This window comes from Suncus etruscus, chromosome 17 (assembly GCF_024139225.1).
Source record: "Suncus etruscus isolate mSunEtr1 chromosome 17, mSunEtr1.pri.cur, whole genome shotgun sequence".
Classification (NCBI taxonomy): domain Eukaryota; kingdom Metazoa; phylum Chordata; class Mammalia; order Eulipotyphla; family Soricidae; genus Suncus; species Suncus etruscus.
In genome coordinates this window covers 45,219,736-45,235,726 of record NC_064864.1, presented here as the reverse complement: position 1 = coordinate 45,235,726, position 15,991 = coordinate 45,219,736, and the positions used below count along the sequence as shown (strand labels likewise).

The 15,991-nt window shown below is 40.5% G+C and overlaps 1 protein-coding gene across 2 annotated transcripts in view; it reads right to left on the bottom strand.

The window, feature by feature from the left end:
• The window catches only part of BTRC (beta-transducin repeat containing E3 ubiquitin protein ligase), a 240,470-nt gene that overhangs the window by 75,883 nt on the left and 148,596 nt on the right, over window positions 1-15,991 (bottom strand). The gene's annotated exons all lie outside the window — the stretch shown is intronic.

Below are 15,991 nucleotides of genomic sequence, written 5' to 3'. Positions count from 1 at the left end.
CACAGTGGGTGAGGTGTTTGCCTTGCACATGGCTGACCTGGATTTTATTCGAAGACTCTCATATGGTCCCCAGAGCACACCAGGAATGAACCCTGAATGCAGAACCAGGAGTAATCCCTGAGCAGCACTGTGTCTGTGTGTGTGTGTATGGGAGGGGGGGAGGGAGGAAGGGAGAGGGAGGAGGGAGTTGGTGTTTACAGTGCAAAGGCCTGGGTTCTACTGTGGCATAGCATAATGACCCGAGAACCTAGGTGTGATTTAGATAGACAGAGAGAGATATGTGAAACTCTATTTATAGCAACACTGTTCACAAAAAAGCAACCCAACTGACTGCAGATAAATGGGTAGGCAAAATGTGGTATACACATAGAATGGAGTAAAGTCTTTTTTTTTTTTTTTTTGGTTTTTCGGGCCACACCCGTTAGATGCTCAGGGGTTACTCCTGGCTACCCGCTCAGAAATTGCCCCTGGCTTAGGGGGACCATATGGGATGCCGGGGGATCGAACCATGGTCCTTCTTTGGCTAGCACTTGCAAGGCAGACACCTTACCTCTAGCGCCACCTCACTGGCCCAAATGGAGTAAAGTCTTAAAAAAGGAAGGAAGGAAAAGGGGGTTGGAGCGATTGTACAGTTAGAGGGCATTTGCCTTGCATGCAGTCGAACCAGATTCAATTTCCAGCATCCCATATGGTCCCCTGAGCACTGCCAGGAGTGACCCCTGAGCATTGCCAAGTATGGCTCACACACACACACAAACACACACATACACACACAGAGTAGTGACTCCTGAGCCAAGTATGTCACACATAAGAGAGAAGAGAATTCTGACATAGGATGATTTTTGAAGGGCCTGAGAGTCCTGAGCATTGACAGGTATTACACACACACATACACACACATATATAAAGTAAAAGGAATTCTGACATAGATGCCAACAAGGATGATTCTTGAAGAAGCTGAGATATAGTAGTAGGTAAGGCACTTAAGTTACATGCAACCAACCTAGTTTCAATCCCTGGTATCTCATATGACACCTGAACCACGAGTGATTCCTGAGTGCAGAGCCAGGAGTAACCCCTGAGCATCACCAGATGTGCCTCCCCCAAAATGGTTGATTCTTGAGAATATTATGCTAAATAAAGTAAACCAGTCCCAAAGAAAAAAAGAAAAATACTATAGGTTCCATTTATCAGATATTCAGAGTTATTGAAATCAGAGAAACAAAGTAGAATTATTGTTGCCAGGCTCTAGAAGAAAAGTATCATGGGGAGGTATGGTTTAATGACTAGAGTCTGTCTTATAAAATGAAGGAAATTATAGGTATAGATGAAGGTGATAATATACAATAATGTAAATATATACTACTAAACTATACCTCAGTGGTAAATATGCTAAATACTGTATTTACATGTATTTTACCAAATAAAAATAACCCACAGAGGGGTCAGTGAGATAGTACTAAGGTTAAGATGCTTGCCATGCATATGGTTAATCCTAGTTTGATCCTTGGCATCACATATAATCAGTCCCCCAATTATCACCAGGAGTGATCCCTGAGCACAGAGCCAGAAGTAAGTCCCTGAGCATATCTAGGTGTGATTCTAAAACTCAAACATACACACACACACACACACACACACACACACAATTGATCATACTTTACAGTATAAAAATATTAACAACTGGTCTATATGTTTTATAGTCTTACACATCACACTCATCAGAAGGGCTTGTTATGACACATATGTTTAAGCCCACCCCTAAGCTTCTAAAAATTTTCACTTATAATTTCCCCACTGATGTTAATGCCAAAGATCCTTGAAAACTCTTTGAGAACTATAGTAGAAATATGTGCATTAAAATTAAAAGAGAAAAATTTTAGCTATAGGAAATCTCTTATAACTAACAACAGAAAAATAATTAAAAGTTCTAGATTTACAGAACAGTTGCAAAAATATAAATCAAGTAACCAATTTCTTAGAAAATCACAGACCAGGGCTGGAGTGGTGGTGCAGTGGTAAGGCATGTGCCCTGCATGCATCTGACCTAGGACGAACCACAGTTCGATCCCCTGGCATCCCATATGGTTCCCCAAGCCAGGAGCTATTTCTGAGCGCATAGCCAGGAGTAACCACTGAGCGTCATTGGGTGTGGCTCAAAATCAAAAAAAAAAAAAAAAGAAAAGAAAAATCACAGATCATGTATCAAAGTGAAGAAATTAACTTGATACAATATTAGATAAAGATTTTGCTGAGTTTACTTTCCCCACAAATATTATTTGTCTAGCATTTGAGACCCTTAATTTAGCTAGTCAAAATGTATTCTTCTGTCTTCTTTAGTTTTCTCATGATGTCACTTCTGAAACCATACTGATTAATCTACAGAAGGATCTTGATTTGGTTTTGTTTCATATTTCTCACTATCTCAGTATCAGTAGCCATGAAGTTCAGTTTAGATATCTGAGGTTATACGTAGGGAAGAAAATTACCCAAAGTGCCCATTTCTGGTTTTATTTTTGAATTTTTTTCATTTTTAAAAAAACATAACCATCATAGTTACAAGGTTTTTCATAATAGCTTTTTCCCCACAGATAAAGTTATTAGTGATTTACTGTCATACAATACACAACAACCTTCACCAGTGCACATTCCTGTCACCAATGTCTCTCCTCTTTTCCTTCTCATCTCCCCAATGCCCTCTCCCCTGACTATCTCTGGAGTATATATTTTTCTTCTCTTTCTCTTCCTTTTTTTTTTTCTTTTAGACACTTTGGTTTGCAGTACAGTACACATTTTCCACTTTCCCTCACATCCACCCTCCCCTGCCTGCCTCTGGGGCAGGCTTTTTATTTATCTCTCTTTTCTTTTTTGACACTGAAATTTGCACTATTGCTAATTAAGGGGCATCATGCATATCACTTTATCCCCTTTCAGCATGCAGTTCTTGTCCAGAGTGATCACTTCCCACCATCACTTTCACCCTGGATCATTCACTACACTAACTGCATTCACCACTTTTTGTGGCAAGCTTCCTACCATGAACTGGTTCCTCCTGATCATCATCTTTATTGTCTCTGGGTATTATTACCATATTATCTATTATTTTTCTTATACTGAAAAGCTTCTGCACTTTAAAGAAAACAGTGACTAACATACAAAGACTACCCATAGAATGGGAGAAACTATTCACCCAATACCCATCTGAAAGGGGTTAATATCTAAGATATACAAGGCACTGATAGAACTTAACAAGACAAAAAACAAATATCTAATCATATCCAAAATTAGGGAGATGAATGAATAGACATTTCCTTGAAGAAGAAATACAGATGACAAAAAGGCACATAAAAAAATGCTCCACATCACTCAACATTAGGGAGATGCAAATAAAAACAACAATGAGATATAATCTCACACACAGAAACTGGCACACATCACAAAGAACAAGAACAACCAGTGCTGGAGTGGATGCAGGGTTGGTAGGAATGTAGACTTGTCCAGTCTTTTTGGAAAACAATACAGATATCAAAAAACTAGAAATTGAGCTTCCATATGATCCAGCAATACCACTCCTAAGGATATATCCCAGGAACCCCAAAACACCATGCAGAAAAGCCTCCTGCATTCCTATGTACATCACAGCACTATTTACAATAGACAGAATCTGGAAACAACCCAAGTGCCTGAGAATAGATGAGTGACTATAGAAACTGGTACATCGGGGCCGGTGAGGTGGCGCTAGAGGTAAGGTGTCTGCCTTGCAAGCGCTAGCCAAGGAAAGGACCATGGTTCGATCCCCCAGCATCCCATATGGTCCCCTCCCAAGCCAGGGGCAATTTCTGAGCGGGTAGCCAGGAGTAACCCCTGAGCATCTAACGGGTGTGGCCCGAAAAACCAAAAAAAAAAAAAAAAAGAAACTGGTACATCTACACAATGAAATACTATACAGTTGTTAGAAAAAATGAAATCGGGCCCGGGGAGATAGCACAGTGGCGTTTGCCTTGCAAGCAGCCGATCCAGGCCCAAAGGTGGTTGGTTCGAATCCCGGTGTCCCATATGGTCCCCCGTGCCTGCCAGGCAGGAGCTATTTCTGAGCAGACAGCCAGGGGTAACCCCTGAGCACTGCTGGGTGTGGCCCAAAAACTAAAAAAAAAAAAAGAAATCATGAAATTTGATTATACATGGATGGCTATGAAGAATATTATGCTGAGTTAAATGAGCCAGAGGAATGAAGAGAGAAGAACAATTGCCCTTTTCAATACATTAAATCAGGAGGTATGTTGCTACATATATCTTGTGTTCATTTCTAATAACCACCTCGACTGGATTTGCTTTAGAGCTACATTTGCTTAAATTCTGTTTGTAAACTTACTCCTTCCCCTTTGGACAGTAGAATACATAGGGGAGAATATTTTGGAAATATGCAAATAGTTTCCATTTTATATTTGTCTGCTAATTTTAGTATTCATTGAGATTCTTGCATATGGGAATATTGACTGTGGTTCTCAATCTTAACTGTGATTCTAAAGGTGATTTAAATTCTTTCTACATTAATTGCAATTTTTTCTGTAAGGAAGAATGATAATATACTTTCCCATTTTTTACATTAGCAATGCTTCACTGATATTTTATATAATTCACTTTTGATCAACTGTCACTTTGAAAGATATTATGTAAATAAAATATAAAATTTAAGGAAATGAATAGGGCTGGTAAAGAGATCAAAAGGCTGTAGTGTATGCTTTGTATGCAGAAGCCCCAGGTTTAAGTCCAGTTCCTGGTATTCTGAGCACCTCTGGGTATGCTCCCTCCGAAAGAAAATAAACTAGAGAAAAATAAAATGATATTTTCTGTTAAACGATTTACACCTTTAAATAGCAATCTACTTAATGGTTTCATACTTATATCTTGAAATTAATTAAAAATATATACTAAGGGCCAAAGCAGTAGGGCATTTGCCTTGCTTGCGGCCAACCCTAGACAGACCTGGTTCAATTCCCAGCATCCCATATGATCCCCAAGCCTGTCAGGAGCAATTTCTGAGCGCAGAGCCAGGAGTAACCCCTGAATGCAGCCAGATGCGACCCAACAACCCAATATATACATAAATATTTATGTATAAATACTATATATAAAGGAAGGAATACACTGCATCATTGACAATATATAAGAATTATTAGCACATATTTATTTTGGACTCAGCATTCAGTTCCTTTTGCAACTACTAATAATGTAAAACATTCGTTGTTCATGCAGATAGCAACCGTTTATTTTTAAACTGGCAGCGCTGAGGGTGTGGGGGGAGATGGTATGAATATCAGGGATTAAAGTCAGCATTAAAAGCACTTTAAGGGGCCGGGCGGTGGCGCTAAAGGTAAGGTGCCTGCCTTGCCTGCGCTAACCTTGGACGGACCGCGGTTCGATCCCCCAGTGTCCCATATGGTCCCCCAAGCCAGGAGCAACTTCTGAGCACATAGCCAGGAGTAACCCCTGAGCGTTACTGGGTGTGGCCCAAAAACCAAAAAAAAAAAAAAAAAAAAAAAAAAAGCACTTTAAAAAAATAATTAAAAGGAGCCGGCAAGGTGGCGCTAGAGGTAAGGTGTCTGCCTTGCAAGCGCTAGCCAAGGAAGGACTGCGGTTCGATCCCCGGTGTCCCATATGGTCCCCCCAAGCCAGGGGCAATTTCTGAGCGCTTAGTCAGGAGTAACCCCTGAGCATCAAATGGGTGTGGCCCAAAAAAACCAAAAAAAAAAAAAAAAAAGGCACTTTTATGGTTAAAGCAAAACCAAGAAAAACTTCGTGTGGACAAAGTCATAGTAATCAGCTAATTAGAAAATTTTTTTAATTTGTCACAGCAATATATATTTTAAAATGTACATTTTATGGGCTGGAGTGATAATACAGTGTATAAATATTTGTTTGCATGTAGCTGATCCCTAGCACCATGGATCAGGTTTGGTCCCTTGCACCATATATGGTCTCCACATCTTGCCAGGAGTGGTCCCTGAGTGCAAAGCCAGGAGTGGGCTTTGAACAGTGTGGGGTATGGCCCAAAAAGAATAATTCTAAAATAAAATGTATACTCTCTCATAAAAAAATAGATCCAAGCATATAATTGACAGTCAAGAGAAAAAAAAGAAAATGACCCTGACAGGCAGGAAAGACAGTACAGTAGGTAGGGTGTTTGCTTTGCATAAGGCTGACCAGTATATTCCATATGGTCCTCTGAGCCCACTAGGAGTAATTCTTGAGTGCAGAATCAGTAGCAGTCCCTGAGCATCATTGGATGTGGTCCCAAAATAAAACATGACAAAACATAAAATAATCTTCAAGCAATCTAACTGGGGGAATTGGCATATAAAGAAGTGGCAAGCAATATGTTTAATAATTTAAATGAGAGCTACAGTCATTAGGAGTAATTAAACTTATACCAGAAAAATGAGAACTTAAAATAAATAAAATAGAAATTTTAGAATTGAAAAGTATACTATCTGAAAATTAATGGTTTGTTTAAAAGCAGATTAGAAAAGGTCAATGAACTTAAAGACAGCAAGTTGACTAGCATTAACAGAAAATGTTACAGAAACAGTTACTAAATATTACTCAAATTTGGTGAAAATCATTGGTGTAAAAGGTTAACTGCAAAGAATATAAGATATTGGTCCAGCGTACTCCAGCATACTAAAAAATCAACAATTAAGACAAAACCTTATACATAACAAAAGAAAAAGGCATGTATGATATTACAAGCATGAGAACAACAATTTTAATAATGAGAAACTTTTCACCATAAACAAAACACAGAAAAAAATTTTAAGAGTTCAAAAAGGGGGGAAAATATCCTAGTTCAAGTATCTAAGTATTAGAAAAGAAAATGAGGGGCCAGAGAGATAGCACAGCGGCGTTTGCCTTGCAAGCAGCCGATCCAGGACCTAAGGTGGTTGGTTCGAATCCCGGCATCCCATATGATCCCCCGTGCCTGCCAGGAGCTATTTCTGAGCAGACTGCCAGGAGTAACCCCTGAGCAACGCCGGGTGCACCAAAAAAAGAAAAAAAAAAAAAAGAAAAGAAAATGAATGGTTGTACCAGGCCAGCTCCCTAGACCAACTCTTTTCTTAAAAGGAATGTAATGGGGGGGGGGGGAGGCAGAGAGACAGCATGGAGGTAGGGTGTTTGCCTTGCATGCAGATGGACTGTGGTTCGAATCCCAGCATCCCATATGGTCCCGTGAGCCTGCCAGGAGCGATTTCTGAGTGTAGAGCCAGGTAGTCTTGGGAGCTCCCACTTAGCTAAATCTTGCTGCTCCCATCACTCATAATTGCTGCTTTGCCCGTGGCCCTGCTTCACCACTCCTCTCTAATTCTCTGCAGAGGAACCAATCTGACCAAATCCAGGTATGACAGTATTTGGGCTGACATTACCAGGGCTTTTTGGGTAATGAATGTGGGCAACCCACCACCACCATCCCTGCATAACACATCCAGGAGACAGGGTAGCTGTAACCCATGCCCACAAACACAGTCACCTAGTTTGCACCAGGCCAGTTCCATACACTTTTTTTCTTAAAGAAAATGTAAAACAAGTCATGAAAAATCATGGGTAAACTGGCCATACAGCTAAAAGCTGACTCAGGAGAGAGCAAGCCAAGCCCCTGCCCAGCTGGAGCCATTCCTGCTGCATCCATACGGCCCTGCTTCACCACTAGACTAATATCCCTTATAGATACAGATTTTCGTTTTTCTTTTCCTGGTGGGCAGGAGGGGAGGGATGTGTCAAACACTGCATTGCCCAGGGGCTGTTTCTAATACAGTATTTAGGTGACTATGCATTGCAATGAAAGTGTTGGATTAAAGCCAAGGGCTCTTGCATGCAAAACATGCATTTCAGGTCTTTGAACCATCCCAATACAGCACAGGAGTAAAAGTCTTTATAACCAATTCCTACAATTTACCCTATTAAGAAAATAAAAGGGTGACCAAATTATATATCCATTCATGATAAAAAAAAAAAACTTACCAGAAGAAAACACCCTAATTAAATTAAGGGAACCTGGAAAGGGGATCCCTAAAGACTTAATATGAGGGCTGGAGCTATAGTACAATGAGTAAGGTACAGCCTTTGCACACAGCTGACCAGAGTTCAATTCCCGGCATCCCATATGGTCCCCCAAGCCCTTCAGGAGTAATTCCTGGGTGCAGAGCCAGAAGTAACCCCTGAGTACTTCTGAGTGTGGCCCCAAAACAAAAACAAGGACTTAATACTGTCTCTCCTCTGGAAGGCAGGAGCCATAGTTTTGTGGGTAGAACATTTACCTTACATGCAGCCACCTGGGTTTGAACCCAGCTATACCATATGGACCATCATGCACTGGCAGGAGTAATCCCTTAGTGCAGAGCCAGTAGTAACCCCTGGCCACCACTGGATGTAACCACCAAAAACCAAAATACTATTTCTCCTCTTAGAACATTATTACATCTATTCAGCACTGTATTATAGACTATAGAAAGAAAAGAGAGGAAGGAAGGAAGGAAGGAAGGAAGGAAGGAAGGAAGGAAGGAAGGAAGGAAGGAAGGAAGGAAGGAAGGAAGGAAGGAAGGAAGGAAGGAAGGAAGGAAGGAAGGAAGGAAGGAAGGAAGAGAGAAAGAAAGAGAAAGAAAGGAAGGAAGAAAGAAAGGAAGGAGGGAGAGAAGAAAGGACAAATACTTCAAAAAGAAGAAATAAAACTATTTTTATTCACAAATGACAGAAAACAAGATCAATAGTTAAACATCAATAGTATTTAGATAGACTAGCAACTGGCAATTAAAAAGTAAAAAATTACAAAAACCTTGACAAACATTAAATACCTATAAATAAATATAACAACTTTGTGCAAGAAATGTAGACTAGGGCCCGGAGAGATAGCACAGCGGTGTTTGCCTTGCAAGCAGCCGATCCAGGACTAAAGGTGGTTGGTTCGAATCCCGGTGTCCCATGTGGTCCCCCGTGCCTGCCAGGAGCTATTTCTGAGCAGACAGCCAGGAGTAACCCCTGAGCACCGCTGGGTGTGGCCCAAAAACCAAAAAAAAAAAAAAGAAAAGAAATGTAGACTAAAACCTAAAAACACTGCTGAGAAATAATTATAAAGACAAATAGAGGGGCCGGAAAGATAGCAAAGCAGTAGGGTGTTTGCCTTGCATGCTGCTGACCTGGGACAGACCTGGGTTCGGCATCCTAGATAGTCCCCTGAGACTGCCAGGAGAGATTTCTGAGCACAGAGCCAGGAATAACCCCTGAGCACCAACGGGTGTGGCCTCCCCCACAAAAGACAAACAGACCAAAATGCAATTTTGTTTTTAATTCTACTCAGCAAATATCTTACATACAGTCAACCTTAGTTTGATTCCAGGCACCCCATATGGTGTCCCAAGCACTGCCATGAATGATTCCTGGTAAAGAGGAAGAGTAACTCCTGAGGATCACCAGGTGAGGCTCCAAAACAAACAAAATACAACTCTAGTGATAGAGCATGTGCAAAGGCCCTGAGGGCAACCCTTAGCATGGCAAGTTCACTTCATGGGCAATGCTGGATGTTGCACTGGTATCTGCTCATTGATTGATCCCTAAAATAGACCACTTTATTTAACTATGAGTGATTCTAAGTGTTGTTATCTCCATAACAACATAACAGCTTTACAAAAAGAACTCATTGATTTTTTTTTTAAATAGACATTGCTATGATGATTCTGAAATTTATGTGGAGTGAGGCTAGAAGTTGGCTTAGAGGCCAAAGTACCTGTCTTTCAAATGTGAAGTCTGGGAGTTAGGAATCTGGGGAAGTATGACCTGAAGTGCTCACCAAGGTTTATACCCCTTTGCTTAATGTGCTTACACAGATGCTCACATCTTAGTTAAGGCACAGTAGTAGTTATGGTTGTATTGCTTGCCAGAGGTCGCTATAGCACTCATATATATGTTCAGAGATAGTATCTCTTGGCTGTGGTGCATTTTTAGGTATTGGTGTTTGCCAGAGTTTTACACCTCTTTGTAGTTATTCTCACACAGACCTGGCTGCAAAGCCCCAGGGAACTAACTGCCTGTAGTGCTGGGGATAACTCATAGCAGAGCAGCCCAAAACAGAGCTAGCTAGACCACACACAGCAAATGTGAAACATAAGAGATTTTTGTATTTGTTTTTGTTTTTTGGCCACACTCAAGGGCTACTCCTGGCTCTGCACTCAGGAATCAATCCTGGTTGGCGTGGGGGCAATAGATGCAGCAAGACAGATTTGTTCATGAAGGCTACCTATGGCAGGCAGAGTAGGCTACTTGGCTCTTAAGAGACAGCCCTGTGGATTGTTTCCCAGGGTCAGTAGGTTGGGTAGATAGGTACAAATAGACAAAGAGATGATATATAGAGACATATAACTTTGGGAGATTAACACGATAATATGCCCATTGTACAGATGCAATGTTTAGAAAATAAAAGCCTAAATTCAGCCACTTTTTGTAAATGTCTACGGGTCTAGAACCTATTTCCTAAATTTTCAATTTATCCTTGAGTATGATAAGCTTTCAAGAAAATTTGTTGGTTTATTGTTTTGTTTTGATTTTGGGGTAATATCAGGCATTGCTTGGGGTTACTCCTGGTTCTCCACTCAGAGTCACTCGTGGTGGGCTCCAGGGATCATATAGGATGCTGAGATCAAACCAAGGTTGACCATATGCAAGGCAAGCTCCCTATCCACTGTACTATCCCTCTTGCCCTCTCAAGAAATATTGGAGGGAAAACAAATTCATTTCTACCTGTGATTATTATTTTCAGAAAAGTTAGATCTTTTTATTAGCACACTGAACAAACCTAGTATATCTCTATCTTTTCAGTAGACAAAAACATACTTATACTTTACTCCTAAAATATTACCTGTACACAGCTACTTTTTTTTGGGGGGGGGGCACTCGGTGATGCTCAGGGATTACTCCTGGCTCTACCCTCAGAAATCTCTCCTGGCTTGGGGGACAATATAAGACACCAGGGGATGGAACTGCAGTCTGTCCTAGGTCAGTCATGTACAAGGCAAAGGCCCTACCACTGCACCACTGCTCCGGCCCCCACAGTTACATTTTTATTGAAGTAAAATTTTCATATAAAGCTGGGCTGGGGCTCAGTGGCAGACAGCACTTGCCTTGCATGTGAGTTCTGAATTTTTATTCTTGCCACTGTCAAAATAAAAGTGAAATCATATGATGAATTTTAACTGTATAATAAATAAGTGAATCTCTAAAATCCATCTACCTGTGTAACAAAGTTTAGTCTATTTCAGTTGCCCAAGAAATTTTCCTTGGTCTCCTTAGCTGATTTTCTCTCCACAAATGAACCAAATATTAATCAGTGTACTCATTATTGTTACCTTTTCTAAAACTGGTTGGTTTTGGGGGGACCACACCCAGTGATCCTGAGGGCTTATTCTTGGCTCTGGCAATCAGGAATTACTCCTGGCTGATTAGGGAACCATATGGGACACCAAGGATTGAACCTAGTTTAGCAGTAAGCAAGGTAAGAGCTGTACCTACTGTACTATTGCTCCAGCCCAAACTCCCAAAATTGGGGACGTTCTGGAAAATAATTATAGCTGAAAACTTTCCTCACTTGATGATCAACAGAAGATCTCAGAAGCTCAGAGTTCCAATCAGAATAAACCAAAACAGAAAATACTCAAGACTCACAGTAATTAAAATGGCCAAAGTCAACAACAGAAATATTATTCATAAAGAAGCAAGAGAAAAACCAAAGATTACCCATAAAAGAACCCTCAAAAATGCCAGAGGTGGGAGGGGGGTAGAAAGATAGCATATATTTGACTTCCATGTATTTGACTCAAGTGAGATTGCTGGCATCTCCAACAGTAATCCCTGAGCACAACACCAGGTCCTGATCACCTTCAGGTGTAGCCCCAAAACAAAACAAAACAAAACAAAAAATACCAAAAACGTATCAGAGCAAGCGCTGGAGAGGCAGTAGAAGAGGTAAGGTACTTGGCCTTGTGTGTGAGTGCAGCAGCTGCAACACTTGTTCAAATCTGGGCACCACAAGGGGTCACTTCTTGAGCAAAAAGTTTGAAAAGCCCCTAACTATGCCAGATGTGCCCCCATAATTACAGTCTATTTTTATCTTTCAAAGTAAACTTTACAGGATGGAAAGGAGTGGTATTTATTCAACACACTGAATGAAAAAGGCATCCAAACAGGAATATGTCATCACTAGGGAATCATTTAAAATTGATAGTTCACTGTTATATTTAACTGTCAGAAATTGTTTTGTGGGGTGAAGTGGGCAAAGTGGGGATATAATACAGGGATTAAGGTACATGCCTTGCATCCCACTGACTTTGGAGTTATTCCTCCATATCACATGCTATCCCAGAACTTTTGGGTAAACCTAGAAGGCCCTTAAGCTCTGGTGTCAGGTAATCCCTGACACCACTGGGCCTTAAAAGCACACATGCTCAGGCACTCATGTTGAACTGCAGTTTGTGCCAAGAATCACTAGAAAGAGTCTCTGAGTCTCCTGAGGAGAAATTAGAGGCCTCTTGAAACAAAAAGTTAGAAGCTGGAGAGATACAGCACAAAAGTAAGAATTGCATGCATGCAGGATGTCTAGGATTGATCCTCAAAACTATATATTCTCATGACCATCTTTGGGTGTGGCCTCCTTCCACAAGGTTGATGGCATTAAACCAATGCTACAAGATTAACTAAATGATCAATATCACATAAAAACTAAAGAGAAGCCAAAAACAAGTACAGCACGTAAAGCATTTGCCTTGCACAAGGCTAACACATATTCTACTCCTGGAATCTCATTATGTTCCCTTGAACTCCCACAAGAATGATTGCTGAGTGCAGGGTCAAGGTAACCCCTGAAGGCCAGGATAGTACAGCAGTAGGGCATTTGCCTTGCATGCAGCTGACCCAGGACAGACCTGGGTATTCCAAATGGTCCCCTAAGTCTGCCAGATTTCTGAGCACAGAGCCAGGAGTAACCCAAGTGCCTCTGGGTGTGGTCCAAAAAACCAAAAAACAAAAAACAAAAAACAAACAAAACAAAGAGCAACCCCTGGACATCTCTGATGTGGCTCCCTAAAAGAGCTATAGAGAGGACAAAGAGATAGTACAATGAGTGAGTGGAGTGCTTTGATCTCCCATACCATATATAGTACAAGCTACTCCAGGAGTGATTCCTGAGTGCTGCTAGATGCAGCCCATAAAATGAAAACAAAACAAAAAATCTAAAGAAAATACATAAAGATAGCATTACATTAAATTATGTTATTTCCAAATGTTTATAAAATGTCAATAGCCTGAATTCACTAATCAAAAGGCACAGAATGACTTGATGGATCACAAAATTAAATACACTCTACTGCCTCTTAAAGAGACTCATCTCAACTATGATGATAAATGCAGGCCCAAAATAAAAGGTTGCAAAAATAGACTTAATAAAAGGAGGTGGGGGGTGGGAGCCAAGTCATATTAAGACACAATATACTACTATCTAAAAAGATAGTAAGAAACCAGAGAGGTGGTACAGCTACATGCTAAGCTCAGGAGTAGTCCTAACCTCCTTCCCCAAAGTAAGTGAAAAAAGAAATAAAGACTGAGATGATGTTACATTATGATGAAAGAACCCACACAATCGAAGGACTAATACTCATCAGTATATATGTTCCAAATGAAGAATCATCAAATATGTAAAACAACTATTAACAGGCTGAAAAGAAAATTATTGCCAACAACACAAAAGTAGGAGATACCACACTCTCACATTTGGATAGATCTACCAGATAGAGAATCAATTAAAAAAAAAATAGGGGCTGGAGTGATAGCACAGTGGTAAGGCATTTGCCTTGCATACGGCCAACACAAGACAGACCCGGTTTGAATCTTGGCATCCCATATGGTCCCCCGAGCCTGCCAGGAGTAACTCCTGAGTGCTGCTGGGTGTTGGCCCCTTATATTCCCCCCAAAAGGAGCAGCCTTAAAGAAAAAAATAGAAGAGAAGTACAATGGGTAGGGTGCTTGCCCTGCATGAAGCTCACCTGGATTTGATCCCATGCACAACATATTGACCTCTCTCCTCAAGCCATGCCAAGAGAATTCCCTTTTCCTAGGCCCAGGAGTAATTCCTGAGCAGAGCTGACAGAAGAAGGGAAGGGAGGGGCGGGAAAGGAGGGGGAGGGGAGGAAAGGACTTAATAGGCCTCTATAGGCCTCTGTCTCCCCAGGAAACTGAGTACACATGCTTTTCTATTATTGTTCATGGATCAATCATTCTCTATGATAGAACACATGTAAGACACAAGACAGGCCTCAAAAAAAATCAAGAAAATACAAATCAGATCAAGTGTCTACTCAGATCATAATACTTTGATGTTGGAAATAAACAGAAAGTTGGGGAAAAATCAAACATTTAGAAGTTGAACAACTTTTACTGGACAACTACTTTATCAAAGAGGAAATCAAAATGAAAATGAAAATTAAGTTCTTGAATATAGGAGCCGGAGCGATGGCACAGTGGTAAGGCGGTTTGCCTTACACGAAGTCAACACAAGATGAATCCCGGTTTGAATTCCGGTATCCCATATGGTCCCCCGAGCCTGCTAGGAGCAAATTCTAAGCGCAGAGCAAGTAACCCAAAGGAAACAGGAAAGAAAAAAGAATATTCAAATAGAAATCAACAGTTTAACAATAAAACACAATACAAGATCAATAAAACCAAGCCACAGCTAGAATTACAAAGGAAAAAAAAAGAGAGCTTAGAGTGATAGTACAGTGGATAGCGTGTTTGTCTTGCATATACATAACTGTCTTGGGTCCAAACCTTGTCACCCCATCTAGTTACCCAAAACTCACCAAGAGTGAGCTCTGAACCCAGTGTAAGCTTTAAGCACTATGTGAAGGAGAGGGAGAGGAAGAGGGAGAAAGGAAAAAGGTGAAGGGAAGGAAAGAGGAAGAAGAACAGTGGGCAACGGAGAGGGAGGAAAGAAGAGAGAAGGAAGGAGAAAGCCTTGATAATTTGAATAAAAAATGGAAGGAGAGAAATTACAACAGACATCTTAGAAATATAAAAGATTATATAAGATTACATGAACAACTTTATGCCTTTAATTATCCATAATAAATGGATAAATTTCTAATCTTATAACCTCCTAAGACTGAATCAGGAAGAAGTAGAAAACATGAATAAGCCTATCCTATCAAGAAAGTTGAGTTTGCTATCTAAAATTTACTTAAAAACAGAAGTTCAGGGCCAGATGGACTGGTGAGTTTTTCCAAACCTTCAAAGAGGACTAAGAAATGGAAATTCTCCCAGATTATTTCTATGAGGCCAACAATGCAGAGGCATTTATATAAAAAAAGAAAATTTCAGTCCAATATACCTGATGACCATGGGCTCAAAGATCCTTCATAAAACTATGCTGAGGGCCTGAGTTATAATATAGGTAGTGATAGTGATAGATATAGGTAGGGTGCTTGTCTTGCATGAGTTTGACCTGAGTTTGATCCATGGCATCACATGTGGTGGCCCTCTGTGCACCTCCAAAAGAAATGCCTGAGTGCTGAGTCAGGAGTAACCTCTGAGAAAGGAACTCTTATTCACTGCTGATAGGAATGCTGTCTAGTCCAACTTTTACGTAAAGTGATATGGAGATTCCTCCAAAACCTGGAAACTGAGCTCCCATACAATCCAGCTATACCACTCCTATGGATATACCCTACGAACTCAAAAATACAATACAAAAATCCCTTCCTCACACCTACATTCATTGCCGTGCTATTTACAATAGCCAGACTCTGGAAACAACCAAGATGTCCTTCAACAGATGAATGGCTAAAGGAACTGTGGTACATATACACAATGGAATACTATGCAGCCATCAGGAGAGATGAAGTCATGAAATTTCCTATACATGGATGTACATGGAATCTATTATGCTGAGTGAAATAAGTCA